General features: G+C 48.4%; 1 long non-coding RNA gene across 1 annotated transcript; it reads right to left on the bottom strand.

Moving 5' to 3' along the window:
- Positions 1 to 20063: 20063 nt before the first annotated feature.
- Positions 20064 to 22995, bottom strand: LOC132670107 (uncharacterized). Its single transcript, XR_009606428.3, has 3 exons — positions 20948 to 22995; positions 20469 to 20550; positions 20064 to 20233 (listed from the first exon to the last, which is right to left on the bottom strand). It is a non-coding gene; the product is annotated as an uncharacterized LOC132670107 (long non-coding RNA).
- Between the last annotated feature and the right edge of the window lie 1065 nt (positions 22996 to 24060).

Below are 24060 nucleotides of genomic sequence, written 5' to 3'. Positions count from 1 at the left end.
TTGTCCATGAGGGTCCCACAGAGGCTCAGTAAGACGTACCTATTATTGCCATAATAATACGGTGGCCTCCTAGCTGTGTCAGTAGGAGAGGTAATACATTCATCCTGTTTTCAGCTGGGACCTTATTAACTTTCTCAGCTCAAACATAAACACATGACGATAGCTCCGTCTGGGAAGAGGCCCAGACAGCTGAGGCTAGAACAGGAGATAAATGATGCTTAGGCAGGGGTGGTCCCAGCACCAAGGAGAGGGGTCCTGGGTCACAAAGTCCCAGCCACTACAGCAGCCGACCAGAGGCGAGTGCCCGGCCAGGGAGAAGTCCCGCCAGGTCAGGACAGGGCCAGGATCAAGGAGAGTCCTCTGCTGGTGAGGTCGAGGGTGGGGTCAGGGCCGAGGAACTTAGTATTCAGGAATGACTCTGAGTGTGTGGTTTGTAGGCAGTCTGCAAAACCCCAGACTCGGAGCCCACGCTTTCTTTCCTCTTCTTGACCACCGGTCTGGCTTATTGTTCCCGAAGGGAATAGAACTAGGAGTCTGGTGCCCGGATTCCAACCTCATTTGCAGTTGGTGAGCTCTGTGACCTTGGAAAGCGGCCTGCCCTCTCTGGGCCTTGGTGCCCTCCCTATAGAGGAGGATGGAAAGGGGTGGCAGATGTTCTCTGAGGTCCCTGAGAGAGCTAACATTCCAAGTCCAGGCTGTCCTCGAGCCCTAAGGGGTTAATCAGGCTGGACATGGCCCCTACTACCCTCGACTGCACCAAAGGCTTTATTTTTTTTTCCAGGGTGCCCAAGGCAGGGCATGGGGAGCGGGCAGCCTCCCAGTTTCTGCAGATATTTATCCTGAGAGAAGCGATGGGGTGTATGCTGAAGGTGGGTGACCCTGGGACCCTCTCCCCACTGGACTCTCCAGCACTGGACAGTGCTGCCTCTGTGACACCTCCACGTGGAGAAAGGTGAACCAGGAGCTAGGGGGTGAGCGTCCCCGCTTAACAGCTTTCCATTTGTTTACCAAAAAAATATTGTTCCACCATAAAAATTCCCAAAATAGTTCCTTCCCTGGCCAGACTGACTGGCGGGCGCCCAGCTTGGGAGCCCAGCCTCGCTGGAGACAGGCTCTCAGGGAGGTGAAAGTCGCTGGGAAGGTTGGGGGCTCCCATCTGAGGACCACCAGCCCCATACATCCTGTGGGGAGGGACCCAGAGGGTTAGAGCCACAGAGTCGTCTCTCTGGGGGCTCTGGGCAGCGATGGGATTTCCCCTCCAAAGGCTCGGCAAGTTTCCTTTCAGCTAAGAAGGGTACCCTCTGCTCTAGGGGGAGAGCGAGCGGTCTCCTCAGCTGGAGGTGCGAACAAACACTTTGCTCCCTGCTGGAACATTCTCTCCCTCACTATTCTGGCTAGCAGTCTTCTCATCCTATAGCTCTCAACTCAAATGGCAGTTTTTAAGAGAGCCGTCCCTTAAAGCCCTCTCCCCAGAATGACCCAAATTAGGGCCTCGGCTACACAGTCTCCTAGGATTCTTCTTTTTCTTCTTTTCCCCTTTGGAGCACCTACCATGGTTTGTACTTAACAAACATCGGGATCTTTCCCAGTCTGTAAGGTTCCTGGGCAGAGCACCGTGGTGCCTCATACATAGCAGGTATTCAATAAATATCATTCCCATTTACAGACTATTTCAATAACTTGCTTGAAGCTCAGAAAGGCCCAATAACTTGTCCAACATCGTGCACTCTACGAGTGCCAGAAGTGAGATTTGAACCCAGGTCTGCCTGACTCCAGAACCCACATCTTAACTCCACTGACCCGCTCCACACGATCAGCAAGGCTGGACAAGTCACTGGCTGAGAGAGCACCGAGCAGCCATGACTGTGTCTTCTCTGTCACCTTGTTCCTGCTTCCAGAACAGGGAAGAGGGAAGGTGTATGGGCTGCCCCCAAGAAGACTGGATCCTTATCCCACACGCCCCACATCTCACAGATGCTTCATAACCATGTGTTGGGTGTTCGGTGAATGTTCCCTCTGCCCGGGCCCCCAGACATCTCTCGGTGACCTACCAGTCTTGTGGACACCTGTTTCTGTTTGGGGATGAGGGAGTGAACCAGAGGGGTACCTAGAAAGGATTCAGTTCCATACCTCCAACCTATCTCTCCTCCTGCCCTCCGCCCCAACCCAACAAGAGCAGGACCCCAGTTAGGAAAGTGACCCACGTTGAAAAGTTGTCCTCACAGAAGACTGTTGCTGCAGCATCCCAGAGCTTCTAGGCTGGGCTCCCAAGCAAATGAGGGCAGGAACCTTCAGCACCCTCCTAAAAATCCCTGCTTTTGTAATCGGACCCACCCCATTCCTACCACCCCATACCTTCTGGCTTTCTCAATCCTAGGCGCAGTGGCAATAAATTCATATTAGAATTTAATACATGACATTTAATTTATTAAATAAGTCTACCTTAAAATATAATGCTGATTTTGTTGATCTACAGGATGCAATCTGGGTAAATATAATGGATTGCCTTACAACCCCAGGTTTAAGATAAGCCCTCACACCACATTGTGGGAAGAGAAAGAGAGAGAGAGAGAGAGAGTGAAGAGTGCAGGTGTTTCCTCAGGCCCCATTCCGCTCGGTGAGTATAGGCTCCACAAGGTGAGGAACAAGAGGGCAGATATTTCCTCAGTGACTGGCTTCGGTTCTCACTCGACCCCTGAAGTGGATTCTGATTGTAAATATGTGCATCTTTTCATGCATCTTGGCCCCTGAATGCAAAGCAATTAGTGTGTGATGCACAAAGCCGTGTATACCCTACCTTAATAGGGGAGTTATCTTCCAAAATAATTTTACTGGGCGTGACTTTCTTCTTTACATACTGACTCTAGAATCTGCCGCCACTGGGCACCCAACCATATTGTCATTCACATCTGTTGTGGGGAAACTGGATCTTAGATCTAAACAGGAGAAAAACAACCTTCTGGAATCCCCCCACTATCCATTTCAGAGGGTCTTTTCTTAAGGCAAATGTATACAAATGAGTATTTATTATATCCTTATCTCATAAAGAAAAAAAAACGGGAAACAAGATGGCCTTTTGAAATTTACAAGTTGTGATTTTTTTTTTTCAGAGTCTTTTCTTTAAGGACACAGGGGACTTGATTCTCTCCTTTTCAAACTCCCCTCCATACTCTGGGCCAATTTTTTTGCATTATTAATATTTGTACCAGAAAATCTCCTTGACACCTTCAATTCAAAGCAGGTAAGAGTCAGAATCAGTCCCAATGGAAAAGGGGCCAAACTAATGAGGCCTAATCTTTTCTTTCTTTCCAATTTGGCCTCCAGTTGGTCCTGGAGGGGAAGCAAGTCCACGAAGACTGAATCACTTCCATAAATGACACGACTGTTCTGCTCACCTCTAGGATACTGAGCTGTACCCAGTACTTGAACCATCTGTGAACAGGTAGGCTCATTACCATTCCCTCCTGTGACCAGACAACACAAGGAGAAACAGAAGGGATATTTAGACTGAGAGAGACCCATTGAACAATGTGGGTGTTAGGGGTGACCACCCCCCACACGGTTGAAAATCAGCATATAACCTTGAATTCCCCAAAACTTACCTATGAATAGCCTACTGTTGACCGGACGCCTTACTGATAACATGAACAGTCAAATATCACATTATTTTGTATGTTATACGTATTACATACTGTATCTTTACAACAAAGTAAGCTAGAGAAAACATTATTAAGAGAATCATAAGGAAGAGAAAATACATTTATAGTAGTGCACTGTATTTATCTGGGAAAAAAAAAAAGCCATGCATATACATGAACGCATAGAGTTCCAACCTATGTTGTTCAAGGGTCATCTATATTTAGAAAATAAATGCCCTTCTTTGCCCCATTCAAACCATTTTTAGCTTCAGCTTGTTTCTCTTCCCAGCGGAGAAGGAAGATAATTTGAAGAGCAACAAGGTTCAGTGTTGAGTGCTAACTAAGAAAAAAAATGTTCAACACACTACGTATTTTTTAAGGGCCTGGTCCCATTTCACTTTGCTCTCCTCACTACTTGGTGGTTGCACACCTAGTCCAAGATTGGCTGAGGATTTGCAAAATCCGTGGTTTTGATTAAGTATTTGGACTTTGATCTTTGAATGGAATTAACCTGAAAAAGAAAAGAGTACTGCTTCGATGAAAGAAATCACCAGTCTCTTGCTCCCCTGAGTGTAGAGGTACTTCCATGCTATGGCCAAATGACTACTAAGGAATTTAATAATTACCTTTCCAGTTAGAATGGCACATATTCACCGCGCAGATTCAAGAATTTGTTTAAAAATGCAACTATAAATAGTGCAGGTACTTCCAGAGTTTCTAACATCAGTCTTGCAAATTTCCTGTGCTTATGAATAGCCTGTTGTTCAAGCCACCCAACCACAGTCAGCAAATGGACTCGCATGAGCTAATGCCCCTTCACCACCTTTGTATTTATTTAACCATCTTGTTCCCAAAATAATTCAAGATGAATACACGCAAGATACATGCAAGACAATGAAGGCAAAACAATAGGTGTGTAAGGAAATTAAAGAAAAGAAGGAAACAAGAAAAAAAGATGGAGATACTCACAGCAAGCTTTTAGCTCTGTGGGTTGGGAGAAGTTCTGTACACTTGCTCAAGATTGCTTGAAATTTTAATATAAGCAATAAAAAAGGAGACATGGTCAGTTATATGATCTCTAGCATCCACAAAATGAAATCCAGGTATTTAGGAGAAAAACAACTATTCCTAGAACAAAGACCTAGGAGAAATTTCTTCCACAGCTGCTTATAAAGAATGTTGTATTCCTTATAAGGAGCTCCATAATGGGACAAAGAGCTCCATAATTTTGTCTCTTAAAACATCCCTCAATGTAGGCAGACAGCTTCTTAAGAAATCTGAATTTTTTAAAAGCATTTCCGCTGGAGACCAAAAGCACCGTGGTTCAGAGCCACAGCTAGTGTGATTCTTGGATAGATTTTAAGAACTAAAAGAATCGACGAACTTTATGACCTTCAGGCCATCCTCATCAAACCTCATTTCTCTAACCCAAGCATTCGCAAGCACCGTGAGCACGATGAATTTATGGTCGCTTTCTCCCCCACCAGCACTCATGAGGCCGGGCAAACATCGTTCTATCTGCTTTCACGTGAACCAAGCCAGGCGTAGGGTCAGTGTCACTGGTGGACAGGGCAGGGAAGTGACTTCACCTCATCCCACCATCCCCTTTCTTCTCTTACTGGGAAGACTTGAAGTGTCGATATCTCCCCTTTTCTTCCTTTGCCATTCAAGGCCTATTTGAGCGCATCTCAGGATAGCTTCTCACACAGAACTGCCTTTAGACAAGTGAGACTCATGCCCCACTCAAAGTCTCCCAAGTCCCCCTCTCTTGCCCCGGACCCTCTATCTTCTTTTTTTGGATGCTCTCCAATCCCTCTATCCACCCCCTCCCCTGTCCTGTTCTCACTCCCCAAATGTATGGTGGTAACCAGATGTCCCAAAGGGCTCTGGACTTCGTGTCTATCAAGTTGTTCTGGGCTTCTGGCTGGGTTCAGGTTTCAGAAAGACATCAGGGAAAGAGGATCACTCCTACTGGCTAGCAGGACTGCATGGGATTTAGCTGCCAGAATGGTGCTGACACGCTGATTTGGGGTGACTCATTCCCATCAGACACTGGGAGAGGTCAGGCCCTGGGCTACCACTGACCCTTGGGCTTGAGCCATGTGAGTGGGTTGTGCATTAGCTCTCTCCTCCTCCCCTTCCCCCCCAAAAATCAGTGCCAGGGGACCCATGCACTGTAGGGTGTCCCCGCTCGCATACACGGGCAGTTCATTTGCCCACTTTCTTCTATCTCCTCTCTAGTCTCTCAAGAGGGAAAATGCCCTAAACATGCCTGATCAACTTAAGCAGTGGGGCTAACAATATCTTGGAGAAGGAAGAAAAAGTCTAAAAGCCAAGTTAACCATATGAAAAAATCAGGACCATCACTCCCAAAGCCCATATGTAAAGGTCCCATCCAGAACCCTCACAAAGTCTTCATCTGTCTCCACGTCTAATAAAACCACTCACCCCTACCACCAACATTCATGATAATTAAAAAGGAATTCTTATTTGGTTTTATAGCTTTTCTATTTAAGCACTGATGGTGAAAAAGTAGTGTTTCATACTTACATTAATTCCAAACGGGCAGCATTTCAACTATATATGAAGTTAAACAAGTTTCGAGGATTAACGAAACCACATAGCCATATATAATGTTGTTTTTAATGAGAAAATATATTCCCAGTTCCCATAACCACTTTATAATTGAACTTCTGGTATAGACATTTGGGTGCTTTCTAACCAGTATCGCCTGCACATGCAAAAAAGCAAGACTTGGGAACACTCACCACCACTGGCAATGACTTATGCCCGAGCATCTAAGGAAGATTCTTCCGTAAATGATTCTTCCAAAAGATGGTCACTTCTAGAAGAAACGAGTTCTTCCAGAAATTCACTTGAGATTTCTGATGCGACAAAAACTATTACCGCAAAAATTTCTTTATAGTGTGCATGCACGTGCCCACACACAACCACACGGATGCACACACACCACCCCCCACCGCCAAAGATTTCCGAGATGTGGGAGTTGGATCAGGTGTTAAAGTAAAACAGATTCAGGTTCTGTGATATTGACATTTGTACAGGGGCTGTAACGTCCCTCCAGGGAAGTGACACAGGCATGGGGGAAAGTTGTATTCTTTTTTTTTTTTTTTCAGGCTCCTGGGACTATTTAAACCTCTTACCAAAAAAAAAAAAAAAAAAAAAAAAAAAAAAAAATATATATATATATATATATGTATATATATATATATATATATTGCTTGTACTTTTGATCATGAAAATACAGGCCTTTATCTGCACGGCATTGAATTACTATTGATGGGTCAAGTGTAAAAAGGGAGCAGAAGAGCAGGGAACTAAGGGACAGGCATCCCCAGTTCCAGACCAGCTCTTCCACCGGCTGTGTGACCCAAGGCTAAGGTGGTTGGAAACCCTCTTGGAAACCCTCAGTCTGCTGCTCTGGGAAAGGGCAGGGGGAGGCCAGATTCATGTCAAAGAGTTCCCCATGCTGAACGCCCAGGAGTTGGCCTCTCGGCCGGCCCCGAGCCATTGTGAGCTGTCGTCGTGACGGCTCAGTCCAAGGCTGGGCACCTCGGACCAGTCTCTTAGACAAGAAGGGAATCCAGCTGCCACTTAGGCAAAGGCCTGCACCCTCTCGCCTCACTCCTCCTGCTCCAGACCGGCGGTGGCCTTCTGTGTCCACAAACCCGCAGAGTTTCGTGCTGCTGAGGATAAACAGAGTGATGTCGCTGCCCTGCAACTCTGGAGGATCGGCTGATGGTGTCATAACAAAAGGCAGAAGAAAACTCAGGAAGCTTGTCCAAACCACACAGCAAATCCCCACTGCAGGGCGAGCTGAAGGCATTTACTGAGACTGATGATTCTCTCTCTTGTCACCTGCCAGCGCTGTCCTCCTGGAGGCCCGACAGCTTCCACCTCCTGGAGCAGCTAACGCTGGGCGGCCCCTAAGAAGGTTTGCTGGCTGTGGTGTTGGCCACAGAGCAGTCAGAAAAAACCCCTTGTAGGTACTGGTGTTCGTGGAACCAAAAGGCAGCCTCCAGGATTAAATAGGAAGAGAGGGGAGCTGTGTGAGGTGGCGTGGATGGGGGGGGGGGGGGGTGTGGGTCCTCTGGATGAACTGAGTTACGTTTCCACAATTCTAATAAGCCATGGATGTGTTTCTGCCACATACCAGGCCACACCAGGGCTAAGAACACAGAACTAGGGGCGCCGGGGTGGCTCAGTCAGTTAAGCGTCCGACTTTGGCTCAGGTCATGATGTCACAGTTCGTGGGTTCGAGCCCCGCATCGGGCTCTGTGCTGACAGCTCAGAGCCTGGAGCCTGCTTCACGTTCTGTGTCTCCCTCTCTCTCTACCCCTCCTCTGCTCATGCTCTGTCTCTCTCTGTCTCAAAAATAAACATGAGAAAAATTTAAAAAAAAAAAAGAACACAGAACTAGGCCTACATCTGAGGCCAAACTACTCTGCCCTGGACTATAAACCCCAAGAGGGCCAGGGTTTGGTCTGTCTTACCCACTGTTGTGGGCATAGCATCGCCTCCAAGAAGTCTTCAATAAGTGTCTGTTGTACGTTTGTTAATTAACCAGAAAGCAAGTAGCATCTGCATGAGAGGAAGTCTATTTTAAATGAACAGTGAATGGGGAGCATCGGGCCAGAGCAAAGGACACTACCACAGTCATGATTGAGAAGGAAGTGGAAAAAGGAGTCCTTTTTATGGCAGGTCAGTGTTGCCTTCCCAGAACCATAAACATTCACCCCAGAAATCTTACGAGCCACCTTAGGCTGCTGTTGGCCCCCAGGAGCTCTAAATACATTATATAGTATGTAAGCCATCAGCTCTTGGGGTGTGACAATTTCCCATATTCTGGAAAGGCCCAGCCTAGGAAAGGAGCCCCTCACCAGCCGAGGGCTGGGCAGTTCACTCCAGTTGTCCTTGGGGCAACTTCTGGCCAGGCCTGAGCCCTCGTTCTCCCTGAACCCGAGGCAGTGGAGGGCAGCCGCAAGAGTGGAGGAGACGAGGAGAAGCCCAAAAAACTTCCCTTTATCCACTCCAAGCTGTCGCCCAACCCCACTGTCCTGAGTACATCCTCCCCAGGGTCAACAGGGGGCAGGGACAGAAGTCCCCCCAGCTCATCCGTGGATGGTTCTCTCCTCTTTGGCTTGTTGCTACTTTCTGGAAAGAAGGTTCTGGGAGCTGTGATTGTCCTGTACCCTTAGAGACTCACACACCGAGAGAGGTGTGAAGGTGCTGGCATCAGCTGGTGCCGGTCACGGCAAGCAAGCACGCTGAACCCCCAGCCTTGTGAATCTCACAGCCTGTGAAGGCTGGTTGGTCCGGCCTTAGGGCTTCTCACACCTAAGTCCTGCTAGGAGGCTGCCAGGAAAGGGTGTAGGGGAGACATATCTACTTCACTATCTCCTGAAATGGGTTCCAGGGCCCAGTGTGGGCAAACCATAGACCTTTGAGGATTCAATGAGATAATGCACGGGCAGAACTCAGCGCAGCGCTTGGGAAACAGGCATGCATTCAATAAATATTTATTAGCAGTTACCGTGTGCCAAGTACTGTTCTAGGCACTAGGGATGCAACTCTGATCTAAGTAAAATCCTGTTCCTCTGGAGCTTCCATTTCACTAAGAGAAGCAGATACTACAAAAACGATATACGTCACATGCCATGGGAAATATAAAGTAGGGTGAGGGGCTGAGAGGCTTCTGTCTAGGTAACTACCAGCACACCCAGCGTTAAGAGGGCTGAGACTAGAGTAGGACACCCTCCAGGACAAGTGGCTGTGCCTTAACATAAGGTGGGAGGTGACAGGGAGGGGAGGAGGAGGTGGGTGATGGTTATCCGTTCCTCTACAGAAAGAGGGTTTGGTAGAGTTCGGATGAACTTTCCAGAAGCCCTTCCCTCACCAGCTGCAAAGGAGTCCTTGGTTGTCCTGAAACGCTTCCTATTAAAGGTGGTCTCCAGATGCCTTAAACCAACACGGCAATCCCCTATGTGTAGGGAGGGGAGGAGGCTCCTCCCCCAACAGCCGTATTGCCCAGGTGCTGCCTCAGTTTCCCCAGGATGATCAGTCCTTGGAAGTCTAAAAACCAAACCATTCAGATCAAGTTCTCAATCTGGCACTTGCTGACATGTGTCCTTGAATGGGGAAATTACTTAATCTCTGTGAGCCTGTTTTCTCTTCTGCAGTGGGGACATTAGTACCGGTACCTATCCTGTGAGGTGTCCATGAGGATAATGAAATGTGATAATCCAGGAAAGCCCTTGGCACAGAGCCTGGAGCGTATAATGGCCTCAAAATATTTGCTACAGGGGCGTCTGGGTGGCTCAGTTGGTTAAACGTCTGACTTCGGCTCAGGTTATGATCTCACGGGGTTGTGAGTTCGAGCCCCACGTTGGGCTCCACGCTGCCTGGGATTCTCTCTCTGCCTCTTCTCCACTCGTGCACGTGCTCCCTTTCTCTCTCTCTCTCTCTCTCAAAATAAATAAATAAACTTTAAAAAAAATGTTTGCTACCAACTCCAGGCCCCATACGTCATCTCACTGTATACCAGACCCTTGAGCTTTTAACCTCTCCGGTGCCAAGGTGGCTGTAGCTGTGAGATTTTCCAGCTCCTACCCAAGAAGCTGAGATCCAAAGACCCACTAGCAGTACATCCCTGTACTAGAGGAATAGGAAAACATATTGGAGAACGAGACGGAGACCCTTACCCTCCTGGAAAGGCACTGACCCTCAAGAACACCAGCTGGTTTTGCCATGTAGCTTCTATTCATGCTTTTTTCGAGAATAGCTCCCTGATTCCCCCCTGGAGAACCTGCTCCCACACTCCCAGTCCCAACACTTCAGGTGGAAACTCCTCCAGGCTCCACGGTGGGACACGTGACCTGGGTCTCAACCAACCAGCACATTCCATTCTCTTCATCACAAGGATTGCTCCAAGGACTGATCATGGCCGCACAAGAACTAGTGAGTGCAGGCCTAGACCTTGGCCTGTGGGAGAACGTGTGTTCTTTCTGCTGCTTTCCTGCTGAATCGAACCTCAGAAGATGTGAATTAAAGCCAATGTAGGTTTCTTCTTCCATAAAATCAGCGTGTCTCAACTACTGAATCTTATTTTTTTAAAGCATATTTATTTATTTTGAGAGAGAGAGAGAGAGAGAGGGAGAGAGCAGAGGAGGGGAGAGAGAGAGGGACAGGGAGAGAATCCCAAGCAGACTCCATACTGTCAGCGCAGAGCCCGACCTAGGACTCGAACTCACAAGCCGTGAGATCATGACCTGAGCTGAAAACAAGAGTCAGATGCTTAGCCAACTGAGCCACCCAGGCACCCCTCTACTACTGTGCAATTTTAAATAAGGAATACAATCCCCGAGCCAAAGGATCATTTGCTACAATATGTGTGAAAGCCTTTTGCACACAGCAAAGTTAGACGCAAAACGTCAGTTAATGATATTATTATTTCCAACCCCCCTAAAGTCAGGCTGTGAGATGAGTCTAAGCTACCATTTACTGACTCTCTTCCTCTGCATCACATGGTTCACATACATGACTGGGTGTTACTGAATGTGATAGCACCAATGGTCCTTTGGGGTAGGAATTATTTAAGGCCCATTTTATGGATGAAGAAACTGAGGCTTATTCCTTTCAGATGTGCCCAAACCCACACGGTCAGGGCACCGTGCAACAGCTTTGCTTTGTGTTACACACTCATTTGACTGGAGGAACCGTAGCATATAACTCATGTAGCCTCCCAAGACCTGACCAGATTCCGGGTACAAGATGAGGTCACGTTAGCAGCTTTACCCGAAGTTAGCCGAGTCCTGGCCCCTTTCTGCTCACAGGAACCTCATGCTACCCATCTTTTGTCCTTCTCTCTCTCCTACCCCAGACACCTGTATGAAAAAGCAACTCCTCATTCCCTGTCTCCTGGTGTGAATCACTCCAAGGGATTCCAGGTTTCAGAGATGGTTGGTTTCTCTTCTCAGCCCCTCCCTACCTCCACCCTCTCACTGTGACTTTCCTCTCAGTTCGTCTTAGTCCGTGGAGAAGTAAGGCGCTTTCTGGCTCCCTGCAGTATATGAAGTATAATCCCTCTGGTATCTTCCTCCACCCTTAGCCTTGAGTGTCTCTCTAGGCAGCTCCTACCGTTCTGGCCACACTCTTCCTCCTGTCATCTGCTGACTCTGGAAAACCACAAAGATTCTGTGCTGGACCCCCTTCTATTCTCCCTTCACAGGCTCTTCCTCAAGTAAATCACTCCTCTCCGGCCTCAGTGACCACTTCTGTGAGGACAGGTTCTAACCAAATCTCACGCCTCTTTTCAACTTCCCATTGAACTTCCATTTGGATATATATCCCCGTCACCTCAAAGCCTTCATGCTGAGAAGGGGTCCAAAACCTCCCTGACGATCAGCTCTCTCTCTTCCAACCCTCTACATCTGTGGGCATGTCTGTCTGCTGCCAGCTTATGGGAGGACAATCACAGCCAGGACTCTCCCCTTACTGGTGATGCTGGTTTCCTCTCTCTCCCTCCCCAGATTCAAATGAGGTGTTTTGTTTTCTGTTTTGTTTTGTTTTCAGATGAGGTGTTTTGTAATAGGGTAGCCAATGGCCACTCTGTAGCAATCCGACATCTCAGTGACTTCACGCGGTATCGGCTTATTTCTCACTCTTGCTCCAGACCAGTGAGAAACCAAGGGTGAGGAACTCTGTCCCACACAACAACCCAGGGACCCAAGCCCCCTTCACCCCAGTGGCTCTGTCACCTCCTGTGGCCTTGGAGTCCTCCACTGCATTCTCAGCATCCCGCTAGCAAGTGAGAGACAAAAGCGAGTGGGATTTGTCACAGGAGATCTTTTAGGGGCCAAGCCTAGGGTCCCACATTCCATTGGTCAGAGCTCACTCAGGCCCCCACCTCACTGCAAGAGAGAATGGGAATGTAGCCTAGATACGTGGCCAGGAGGAGAGAATGTGGGGTTGGTGAGCACACAGCTGTAGCCTAAAAGTAAAGGCTCTCACCTTACCACCTCCGGCCCCAACTGCTATGGTTGCTGCTGAATGTATCTTCTTGGAATCCCTCTCTCCAATGTATAATGCACACTGCCTCCATGGTATTTAATCTTAGTGGAAAAACGAAGCATGTTTTGCCAGCCATGGGTTCAGGAAACTCTTTCCCTGTTCTTCACCGCCTATAAAATTCAATTCAGTGCGATAAATATTTTTTTAGCATCTCCTGTGCACCAGATTCTGAGACCACCTCAGTGAGCAAGCTATGTCCTTTCCCTGAAGGAAGTCACTTTCCATCCCTAAGAGGAAGTAGTCAAATTATAAGAAGGAAACAAAAAAGGCCCAATCTTTTGACCAAGGGAATTTGACGTCCATTGTTTCTGCTTACCCGGTATGCACTCCCCTTTACTCTGGCAACGGCACTCTGTTCTTCCACTGGGGAATCTCTTAGCTTGGGTTTCTGCAAGAGCAGACTCTGGGTGAGCAGATTCGAGGGTGAGTGGTTTACTTAGGAGGCCATCTCAGGAAACACCAGCAAGCAAGCAGGAAAAAGTGAGGGAGGCAAGGGAACTTAATCCCACTGGGGAATTCTGAACCTCGGAGAACATGAACCTCGGGGCTTTCCCACCCAAGAGACAAGAGGGCTGGAGTGTGTATATACCAACTCCATCACTCACTGGTTGAGGGCTGCTCCTAAGAGGTGTTAATTCCCTGGCACTTCTGGCCAGTCTTGAACATGTGAAGGTGGACCCTGGTGGTCACGGAAAGCCCTCAGGCAAAGAGAAGCAGATGTCAGCTGGAAATTGAACCAACATCTACTGAAATGGGAAGGGCCAAAGGAATAAGGATGAGGCACCAACAGCATCTGTGACAGTGACCATCCTTCCCATATGGTCACTGGTCAGTGAGAGACCCTGTATTCCCCTGGTATTAGTTATGGTTCTGATGGGGGTAGGGAGTGGTTGCTCATGACCCAGGAGAGCCAATCCACAAGACTCAGTCCTGAGAATTCTGAGAATTCTGCTAGAAATGTTGGGCAAGAGATTGCTGAACCAAGATGATGTAAGCCTGGAGTTGCCAGGAGCCACCACATGAAGAAGGCCTGCTGGAAAGTGAAACCAACACGGATGAACCCAGAGCTGAGGCCTGACAACATCCAGCCACGTCTCAAACTCATGCCTTGGGCTTTTTAATTGGATGAAACAACAAATTCCCCTTACCTTAAGTCAATTTGAATTGGATTTCTACCACTGGAAATGAAAAGTAGTCCTGACTAATACATGGGGAAATCGAGATTCTCCAAAGCAGGGTCCCAGTTCAAGATTCTATTGCTATATCTCCCACAATTCTTCTACTCACCCCTGCACTGCTTCTAGGCTTATAACTGACCATTCCTCCCACGGATCGTGTTGACATACATACTTTGTACCCACTCTGAACAATGTTCACCTCATCCCCACCACCAGGACTGTCTGTCTAAATCCTACCCGGTTTTCAAGGCCAAGTTAGGGTCGTGCACTCTCCAAAAAGCCATCCTGACTACCCAAACCGCAGCTCTCCTCTGAGCAACTTCATTGCCATTGTCTGCACCATCCGTTTGGTGCTTTTCATAACATGGCTATTTCCATAAGGGTGAAGGGAGTCTATTTTTCCTGGCTCCCCCATCAAGACCAGCAGCCATGTGTTTAACTGTTTATGTCTTTCATAATGCCCGACATGGACTAGTATTGTAGGGTGCAAAGCAACACCCTGGTGATTCAAATCCCTTTTTGGAAGTATCTTAAAAATAAATGGATGGTGAGGACAGTTGGCTGTGTGAAGAATCTAGAACACAAGCATTTCTTACTTCTCCATTTTGCCAAAGACCAACTGAGTATAATTCTACAGAGGGAGGCCCACTTCTCCCACACTGTGGGGCACTTTTCTCACGCTGCCTTTTCCTGAGTGTCCCAGGCCACGGCTCGCAGACCCCTTGCAGCCGATCCCTCCCATTCCTCGCTCTTTGAAAGGCTTTGTTATAATCTCTCCATGTTTTAAGGATATTCACGTTGATTGTGCGTGTGCTTGCCTGTGAGTGTGCATGTGTGTGTGTGTGTGCGTGTGTGTGTGTGTGTGCGTGCGTAGGCATTTCTCAGCCTCCCTTGCTGCTGGGTACAGACACGTGGCTTACATTTTGCCATTTCGATGCACACACATGGGACTTCGATTTGGAACAGGAGGGATGCAAGCAAATATTTTGTGGGCCCAACAGGTTTGCCAGGCTGCAGGTGCCGAGGGCAGCAGCTTCCTACCAACCCAATCCTGCAGTGTGGCTCTGGGAGGTGTTCGTAGAGGTTCAGCCTAGAGCCCGCTCCTCCAGCCCTTCTAACAATTCTGCGAGCTTCCCAGTGTCCTCAGCTACATCCCTCCCTGCCCAGAGCAGCTACGGTGATCTCCGTTGCCTGCAACTGTGCACGCCAGCTGATGCAACCTCGATGGCTTTCCCCACATCCCACGCACGTATCAAAGTGATGCGGCCTCGTCTGGCCGATGGCCGGCTTCAGTTCTTCCAGAGGTCAGAATCCCTGGAGCATTTGGATTTATCTGCTATTTCACTCTTGGAAAGAAGAGAAAGGGGGTGAGCAGCGAAACCAGATGGCCCTGGAAAATCTGCCCAGGTTCCTGGCATTCCGGAGGCTTTTCCTAGTGTGAGTGGGGATTCTCCCACTCACCCGAAAGGTGACTGTTAGCTGACTGGAAGGTTTAGCTAAACGAACGTAAGACCACTGTGTGTCTCCTACAGTTTTTATGGCATCAGAGAGTCAAGAGTTAAAAAAAAAAAAAAAAAGTGGAGGGGGAACCCCACCTCCCTTTCCCAGTGTGAGGCTGCCTCTGGCTCTACTCGCCAAGTTCCTCTGGTTCGGTTTCCTCTTGCTGGCTTCTGACTCAGCTAATTTTCCCCTTCTTTGGGCCTCTTGAAGACCTTTCTCAGCTCTCTCACCCCTGCTCCTGCATGGCTGCCTAAATCATATTTTCCCCCTGGAGTGCCTGGTAACTTCCCAATAAAACTTGACCATGTCTGCGAGGTCTGGGAGTCTGGGGCTGGGTTGGGCTGGGCTTCATCCTCCGTAAATGCCCTTTCTCTCCTCCCTGACCCTGAATTCTAAGGAAAACCTTTCCTCCCCCTGCTTTGCACTCTCTACTCCAGCTGGCTCCAGACGAGGTCAAGAATTCCCCAATCGGCAAGATGGGCTGCCTGTGTAAACTTTATGGCTTCTTTGAGGGGTGCTGCCGGGGACAAGGGTAACAGGCCATGGGGATTCCTTGATTCTTCTACTGCAGAAGCATGTGCATGCATGTGGCCACCAAAGATGCTCCACAGAAATTCTCACCATCGCCCTCCTAGTTATTCATTCACTAACATTTATTCCCTGGAGAAACTGTTCTGGAGTGAAACCCTAAAAGAGGGCAGGTCCGGGATGGCTTGCCAGGGTCTGTCATAGATAGGCTTTTGTAGACAAGTCCTGGCCAACAGCTTAAGGGGAAACAAGGTCTCAGGAGGCCCCTGGCTGTCTGATCATGTGACCCCTTGGCTTCGTTACAAGGACGTCCTGTTCCTCTTGGAGTGATGGCTCTATTGGGGAAGTGACTGTGTCATATCTGGGACAGGAAAAAAAGCTATTTCAAGTCCTGAAGTAATCGCTCACTCAGTTAGTGCAGCCTTTTCAGGAACTGCCTGGACAGTGGAGAAAGACCAGTCCTGAGGGAGGGTAACCAGAAGCCAAGGTTGCTATGGCAAAGGCAGACCACCCTGGAGGGAGAAGAGGAGACAGACTTGCCACATCACTCCTCAGCTGAGACACATTTCTGGAGGGCCATGAAGTGATGAATCAATACACATGACCCCCAAACCAAGATGCAGAGGCCTCTCCACACTTCTAGGTCCAGGGAAGGATGGGAATGTCCTCATGCTCACAACATCCTTGGGTTTCAAAAGCATATGGAGCAGCAGACTGGCACCTGAGGGCTGGGAAGGTCTCTTCTGGACTGGTTAGTGTCCCCTGTGTGCAATGAGAGACTCAAAAAGCCCCATGGGTATATTTTCTTTAGGAATCCTGGGAGTTAGACCCAAAACTTAATCATTTCCTTAACGCTAGGGTAGAATGAGGGAAACACGGGTTACATTCAGAAAGTTCACAGGCCCACACCTAATGACCAGTCAGTGGTTTGGCCACCACTCTTTTGGAAACTAAAAGGGGGAAAGGCTGTATTTCTGGAAAGATAAGCTATGTTTTCAGTTTCATGCATTTGTCTGAACACTGTAGGTGCTCGACACGTATTTATTGGAGGAATGGGGTCGTGTTTAAGTGTAGCATTTTTATGTTAGTCTACGTTCTCAATTTCCTCGAGAACAGAGGCCCATACATCTATGAGTCTCAGGGTGGTAGAAAGATTCTGAGTCTAGATTTCACTTCTCAACAATTTATCAATCAGGTTAATTTGCTTCACGGGCCTGATAAGTAAAAAAATAGAAGCAGTGAAAGGGAGAAGTGATTTACTACAAGTCTATAGAGCTCTTGGTTTACCTCCAGGAAACTCTGGCCTCACCCAAGGGGTCTCTACATTATCATGCAAAATCAAGAATAACATTGCTCTCAGAAATTCCAGGGCAGCTGCCATTTTGAGCATCTAGGTTGGAGATGGTAGATATTTGGTATGATTGCTAATGCTTTGTATCCTGTGCCCATGACAGACATCACTAATCAATCATTATAACTCTATACCTAGAGGCCTTCTCAGCACCGCATTCCAAGCAGCCACAACCAATCAACTAGAATTCACATAGAAAAAGAAATCAACTTGTCATCCTTATTCCAGCCCATGATGGTTTATGATACGTTTGTATCCTAAATCTATCTGGAAATTCTCACGGTACTCTTTATAATGACAGTGAACACCAAAATTACAGAATTACAGATCTGAAAGGGACCTTAGAGATCATCTAGTTTAATTCAAAAGACACGATGAGCCTAGAGCATCTTATACGGCAAAGTGGGCCACTGAAGTCCAGAGAGGTTAAGCAACTTGCCCAAGCTTAGAGTTAACACCTTAAATGTTAACAAGCTTAAATGCTAACATCATTAACAATCCCTTATGTCTGTACAGGGCTTCAGAGATGAAACAGTACTTTTACCTGAAACATCTCATATGATCCTTAATTCATTCACCCAATAAATATTTATTGAATTCCTACTGTGTTCCATTGTACTATGCTGGAGATCAGAAAATCGGCACTTAGCGGGGCCTGGGTGGCTCAGTCGGATAAGTGTCCAACTCTTGGTTTGGGTTCAGGTCACGATCTCAGGTTACGATCTCATGCTTTGTGAGTTTGAGCCCGATGTCAGGCTCTGTGCTATCAGCTCAGAGCCTGCTTCACATTCTCTCCCTCTTTCTGTCTGCCTCTCCCCTGCTCACGTGCACACTTGCACTCTCGGTCTCCCCAAAAATAAACATTTTTTTTTTTTAAAGAAAACCAGCAGTTAGTAAAGAAAAAGGAAAAACGGGTTTGATTCATTTGTTATAGTTATGTGGGGAGCCTTAAAATAATCCCATGACCTGGGCAAGACAGACACTACCCTCCTCAGTCTTTTAGGTACTAGTGGGGATGACAGTTAAGAGAGAACATGACGCTGATTAAAAAAATGGTAGCTCTGGGATTCACACGATCCCTCAAGTTGCCACTTTTGAGCGAAGTCACTGCTCGGTGACATGCAGGGACCAACTTTGCAGACCCATCAATCATTTCTTTTTTTTTTTTTTTTTTTTTTAATTTTTTTAATTTTTTTTTTTTTTAACGTTTATTTATTTTTGAGACAGAGAGAGACAGAGCATGAACGGGGGAGAGTCAGAGAGAGGGAGACACAGAATCTGAAACAGGCTCCAGGCTCTGAGCTGTCAGCACAGAGCCCGACGCAGGGCTCGAACTCACAGACTGAGAGATCATGACCTGAGCCGAAGTCGGACGCTTAACCGACTGAGCCACCCAGGCGCCCCCCATCAATCATTTCTTAATCTACTCTCTCCCCCATTTCAAAATGCACAGGGTATGAAGAGACGGTCCTGGATCTACCTTTCTATTCAGGAAAAGGTGGTGAATACTCCTGCCTGTCTGAACAATTTCAAAGGGGCTTTTTTTCTGCAGACCCGTGACCTCTGGCCCTGCAGCCCACATGGAGTGGCGAGGAGCACAGACATGGGAATGCAGAGTCCTGGATCCTGTCCCCCTTTATGGCTCCAACCAGCTAGCTCATCTTGGACAAGTCACACTGTCTCTCTAGGCCTCAGTTTCCGCATCTATAAGGAAAATAGGTTGAGTCACAAGATCACTAAGCCTCCTTCCCCTGACATCTGACAATTCTGCCCACCCAAGGAAGAGACAAGCTGCTCAGCCATATTTCACCTTCTTTGACCAGACATCGTATGTCACAGCTGTCTCTGCAGCCCAGACCCACCAAGCAAACAGCAGCCTCACGAAAGGTAGCGAGGTCTAGCAAAGCCCAAAGTCCCAAGGTGTAACTAATCATGGATCCAACTGATCACGAAGCAATCAATTCCTCCTCACACGACATGGTTTCTTCTTCCTTTGCACAATGATAACGATATGATCAAAGGTGAAGCCTCATACGGAAATGCTTTGAAAATATTAAGATGCACCCATCAACAAGGGGGAAAAAACACTGACCTAAGTCAGCTTTTTGTTTTGGAAAATAGCATTTTGACAGAGACCTGTAAGGCTAAAGACAAAAAGAACTTTACGAAAAACACTGTATTCTCATTAGAAATTGTTTTCGCAGGGATGTGGATTAGTGATTCTGAAACTACATGTACAGTAAGGGGAACAAATAAGTGTAGGAGTTGTAGACAATGGGAGCCCATTTGGCATTGTCAGAGTAAGAAGGGACAGTGAGGAAAGGCAGGAGGCCAGGACAAACCCAGTGGTGCTGGATTCAAGTTGGAGGTATCGGCGTGAACTCGTTTTTATTTACATATATAGAGAGACAGGTGTAGAAATGTTGATATGTGCCTATACATCGGCTACTCTACATTCATATGCTTCCTAAAGCAATGACCCAGTAGCAAAGAACATACCCAGCGCTCAGAACTTGGTTTCCAAATACCATCTTCCCAATAAAGGAATCAGGGCTCCCTGGAGAGAAAGAGCTGATTTTAATGCAGGGAAAAGAGCCTGAAGCGTTGTATAGTGTCAGAAGGTAAGGTAATGGGAAACCAAATGGAAGCATGTCAAAAAGACACAGGAACCAACCCGAAAGAGATCCTAATGACCAGAGCTAGAACAATTTGAGCAACAATTTGAAAAGGTACTGGATTATAACTCAAATGATAAAATCGATGTCCCTGAATCCATCCTGATATAAACAAATAATTTAATAAATAAGTAAATTACCGGGAAGAGACAAATCTTTATAGAGGAATTCCAAATTATAGATGTAGATTCTCCCCCCTCCAGGGAGTGGGGTTTCAGTTCCCTCCCTCTGAGTATAAGCTGGACTTAGTGATTCACTTCCAATCCGTAGCATCTAGAAAGGGGAAAACAGTAACTTTACAGTGGAGAAAACTGGCAAAGCCATCCACCCATGTGATCAAGGTTAACCTCACCATTGACTAGTCATGTTGATATCACATACTTCCTGATATAGGGTGGAAAGCAAGGGCAATTTGCCTCTGTGGTATACCTCCAGAAAATCCATAACTCGGGTCTAATCATGAGAAAACTTCAGAGAAGCCTAAATCGGAGGACATTCAATAAAATACCTAAAAATGTCAAGGTCGTGGAAAATAAGGAACAACAGAGAAAGCTTCACCGATCACAGGAGACATGGTGCAGTATGGTATCCTGAAACAGAAAAGGGACATTAGTGGAAAACGGGGGAATCCAAATAAAGTCTGTAGTTTAGTTCACGGTGTTACACCCTCGTTAATTTCTTAGTTAAGTAACCCAGGGAAATGTTATCTGTAAGAAAGGGTCATTACACCTGCATTTAGAGGTAAGGCTGGAATTCTAGACCACTAACTGCAGGGTGCCACAGATGTGACAGTGGCCAGGGACCAGATACGCCACTGTTTGGAACCAATTCAGAGAGAGGACCCAGGTAAAGGGAGAGAGGCAAGCTACTGCCAATGAGGGTGGGCTGTGGAAAGCTGTCTGAGGCCTTCCTAGACCAAGTGATTTCTCAGTGACATTAACAAGCTTCCTGCAAGAAACCACTTGTGTTCCCTCCCTCCGTTCTTACCTCTAGGCAGTCATTCTATGGGAAGCTGTTTCTCTGAAAGGGGCCCGGGTTGTGATCAGAATCTATTGTCAGAGAGACAGACATTTCCTTCTCCCACGCGAATGCCAGGCGGGGGTTGGTGCCAAACGGTCACAGGACCCTCATTTTCTGCAACAGTGATTGCTTTGTGCGAAGGGGGCAAGATGCCAGGGCAACTGCTGGGGAAACTGCCTGCTGCCCAGCATTGCAGGGCCCCAAACGTTTGGGGAATTTCAGACCGAGGCCAGGGGAAGAAAGAGAACTTGACCGCGTGATCCCCGCCATCTCCTGGGAGTACTTGCCAGGGAGAGAATGGTGAGACACTGCTCATTCCTGACGTGCAGATGAAGTGGCAACACCGGTGGCCCGTGAGCAGAGTCCGCCCAGAAGGGACAACGTCTGAAGCTGAGGGTCCTCCAGAAAGCGTCACCGGGTTAGCCGAGCTTTTCGGGTGGAGGGGTTAATTCATTTAACTGCTTAACTTCCATAATTTGGTTCTGATAGAGATCTTTTTAAAGCTCGTTCGTTACTCGCTCCCCCTGCCTCATTAAGCAGAGCTTACAAAATATAAATTAACCTTTCCTGGGTAGTCGAAGGCGGTCGTGATGAACACCAGTTATGCCATGGGGCTGAGATACAGAAGTGCATTCAGCGTTTGGGACGTTTGCTGAATGGGTGGTGATCTCAGCAATGGCCCTGAAAGTTGCTTTTCTAAAAGAATCCCTGACATCAGCTTGTTTTTCCTGCAGAAAAGTGCAATGCGTGTTCCCTCTTCTTCACAAAGGCAAAACAGAACATTGGCCCCAGAAGTTGTGTGACCTCGGCCAAGTGATGTCATCTCTTAGTGGCTCAGATTCTTCATCTATAAAATCAGGAATAATGTCATGAAATTCAATTATGCATGTTTAGAACACGCATGAGAAGCATTAGAACAATGCTAAGAACAGTGTCCACTCATCACGTGAGGAGAATTCAATGTGTTCATTATTCCTATTCGCTGATGAAGACAAGTCCTCAGATCCGGTCTATTCAGTCTATACATCCCTTTTGCTGTGTGCTCACCAACATCAGCTAGCTGATGGGACACCACGGCCCTGGACCACCCCTGGCTTCATGTGGCCACCTGTCCTGCTGATTCTAACCAATGCGGCTCACCTCCAGCCCGTGCCTTGTCTAGTACGAAAGGGCAGAAAGACATTTCCCGGCATCAGGGTCCTCACTGGACCACAGGCCCTCTTGCAATCCATCCTGCGACGTCCCGGAAGGAAGCGCCCTGCAAATGTGCGCTCGGGACAGCGGCAACAGGCTGATAGGCCATTAAACAACTGTGATGTCTGGGAGAGGAACAGAGTCGCAGGTCGGGGCTCTGGGCGCTTTCCCCCTGGATTGGAGGATGGGTGCAGATGGATCTAGAAAGCCCCCTCGGGAAGCAGGGGGAGGGCCCAGGACTTCAGGATTTGCGGGCACTAGTTTTGGGTGGGGGGGCGGTGCTTGGAGCGGGTCAGAGCAGTCGGGGTACCGGCTGGCCAGTCCCGATCACGATCACCCTTTCCACCAAAGACCTCGAGAAACACTTTCTCGGGCCTCGACGTTCGTCTTCCCACCGGGGATTTCACTCGCAGCGCTCCCAGCTGGGAGGAAGTCGGGCAGGACCGCACCCTCGGCAGCCTCGCCCTGCGCCCTGCGCCTTGCGCCCCGGGCCGGGCCCTGCCCCCGCCCCGGAGGCTCCTCCACTCTCCCCGCCATTCACTGATTTACCGAACCCCGAGGACCCGCTGCTTCCCCAGGTCATCCCCGCGCTGCCCCCGCCGCCCAGCAGGGGTGCGGGTAGGCAAAACCGGGGAGGCAGCTCTCCGCCCGCTACAGGGCGCAGGAGCGCGGTTCCCACCCGACCCTGGGCACAGGCCGGAGCCCCGCGCAGACCCAAGACTGGGGAGACTGGTGCCCCGCAGTACCCCTCCCACGCGAGGATCAACCCCTGCATTTCTGCGGCCTTCCGAGTTCTCCCCTGCTTTGGCGGATGCCATCCTGCAGACGCACCCGCACCCCCCCCCCCCCCGCACCCCCCGCACCTGCCCGACTCTGCCAAGGTCTGGAAGGAGCTTGCCCTACCCTCACTGCCGGAGCCCTGCCCTCTGTGTTTGGTACCGCCCTCTTTCCTTGTAAATACGGCCGAGCCTGCATACCTGCCCCTACCCTCGCTCCACCAACAGTAACTCAATGAAGGGGTGAGCAGGGGGCCAGGCAGGTTTGGGGGCGCCCCTCTCCTGGAAACCTGCGATCATTTTTGCCCTCCCCTTCCTCTTTTTCTTTCTCAATATCAGTCTCTCTGCTCCCACCTCCTTCGGTCTCCGTTCCCTGCCCTATCCCTTCTTCTGGCTTGCTCTCCTTTGGCTGGCTGCCTGCTGCCTGCCAGAAATGCCCAGGAGAGCTGAGAGGGCTCCCTTGGTCCCCCCAGAGCTTCTCCCGGCCTTCAATCTAGCTCCTTCTCCACTTGGCTTGGCCCATGTGGTCTTTTTTTTTTTTTTTTTTTTTTAATGTTTTTATTTATTTTTGAGACAGAGAGAGACAGAGCATGAGCAGGGGAGGGGCAGAGAGAGAGGGAGACACAGAATCTGAAGCAGGCTCCAGGCTCCGAGCCGTCTGCACAGAGCCCGATGCAGGGCTCGAACCCATGAACCCTGAGATCACGACCTGAGCCGAAGTCCGATCCTTAACCGACTGAGCCACCCAGGTACCCAACCCATGCGGTCTTTTTTAAGGAATCTGGTCTAGGGGTGCCTGGGTGGCTCGGTGGGTTAAGCATCAGACTTGATTTGAGCTCAGGTCATGATCTCACGGTTTGTGAGTCGGAGTCCAGGTTGCACAGTCTGCTTGGGATTTTCTCTCCCTCTTTCAGCCTCTCTCTCTCTCTCAAAATAAACAAATAAACTTTTAGAAAGTAAAGGAATCTGGCCTACCCCAACCTGAACATCCAGAACTGCTATCTGAAGTGCACCTCTGAATGGTCATAGGATTTTCTGGCTTTATCAAACACCCCCCCCCCCAATGTTTTCAAATGTCACCTGATGGGGCACCTGGGTGGCTCAGTTGAT

This window comes from Panthera onca, chromosome B3 (assembly GCF_046562875.1).
Source record: "Panthera onca isolate mPanOnc1 chromosome B3, mPanOnc1 haplotype 2, whole genome shotgun sequence".
In the NCBI taxonomy this organism is placed as follows: domain Eukaryota; kingdom Metazoa; phylum Chordata; class Mammalia; order Carnivora; family Felidae; genus Panthera; species Panthera onca.
Note: the sequence above shows the minus strand (reverse complement) of the source record. Positions and strands in the feature narration are given on the sequence as shown.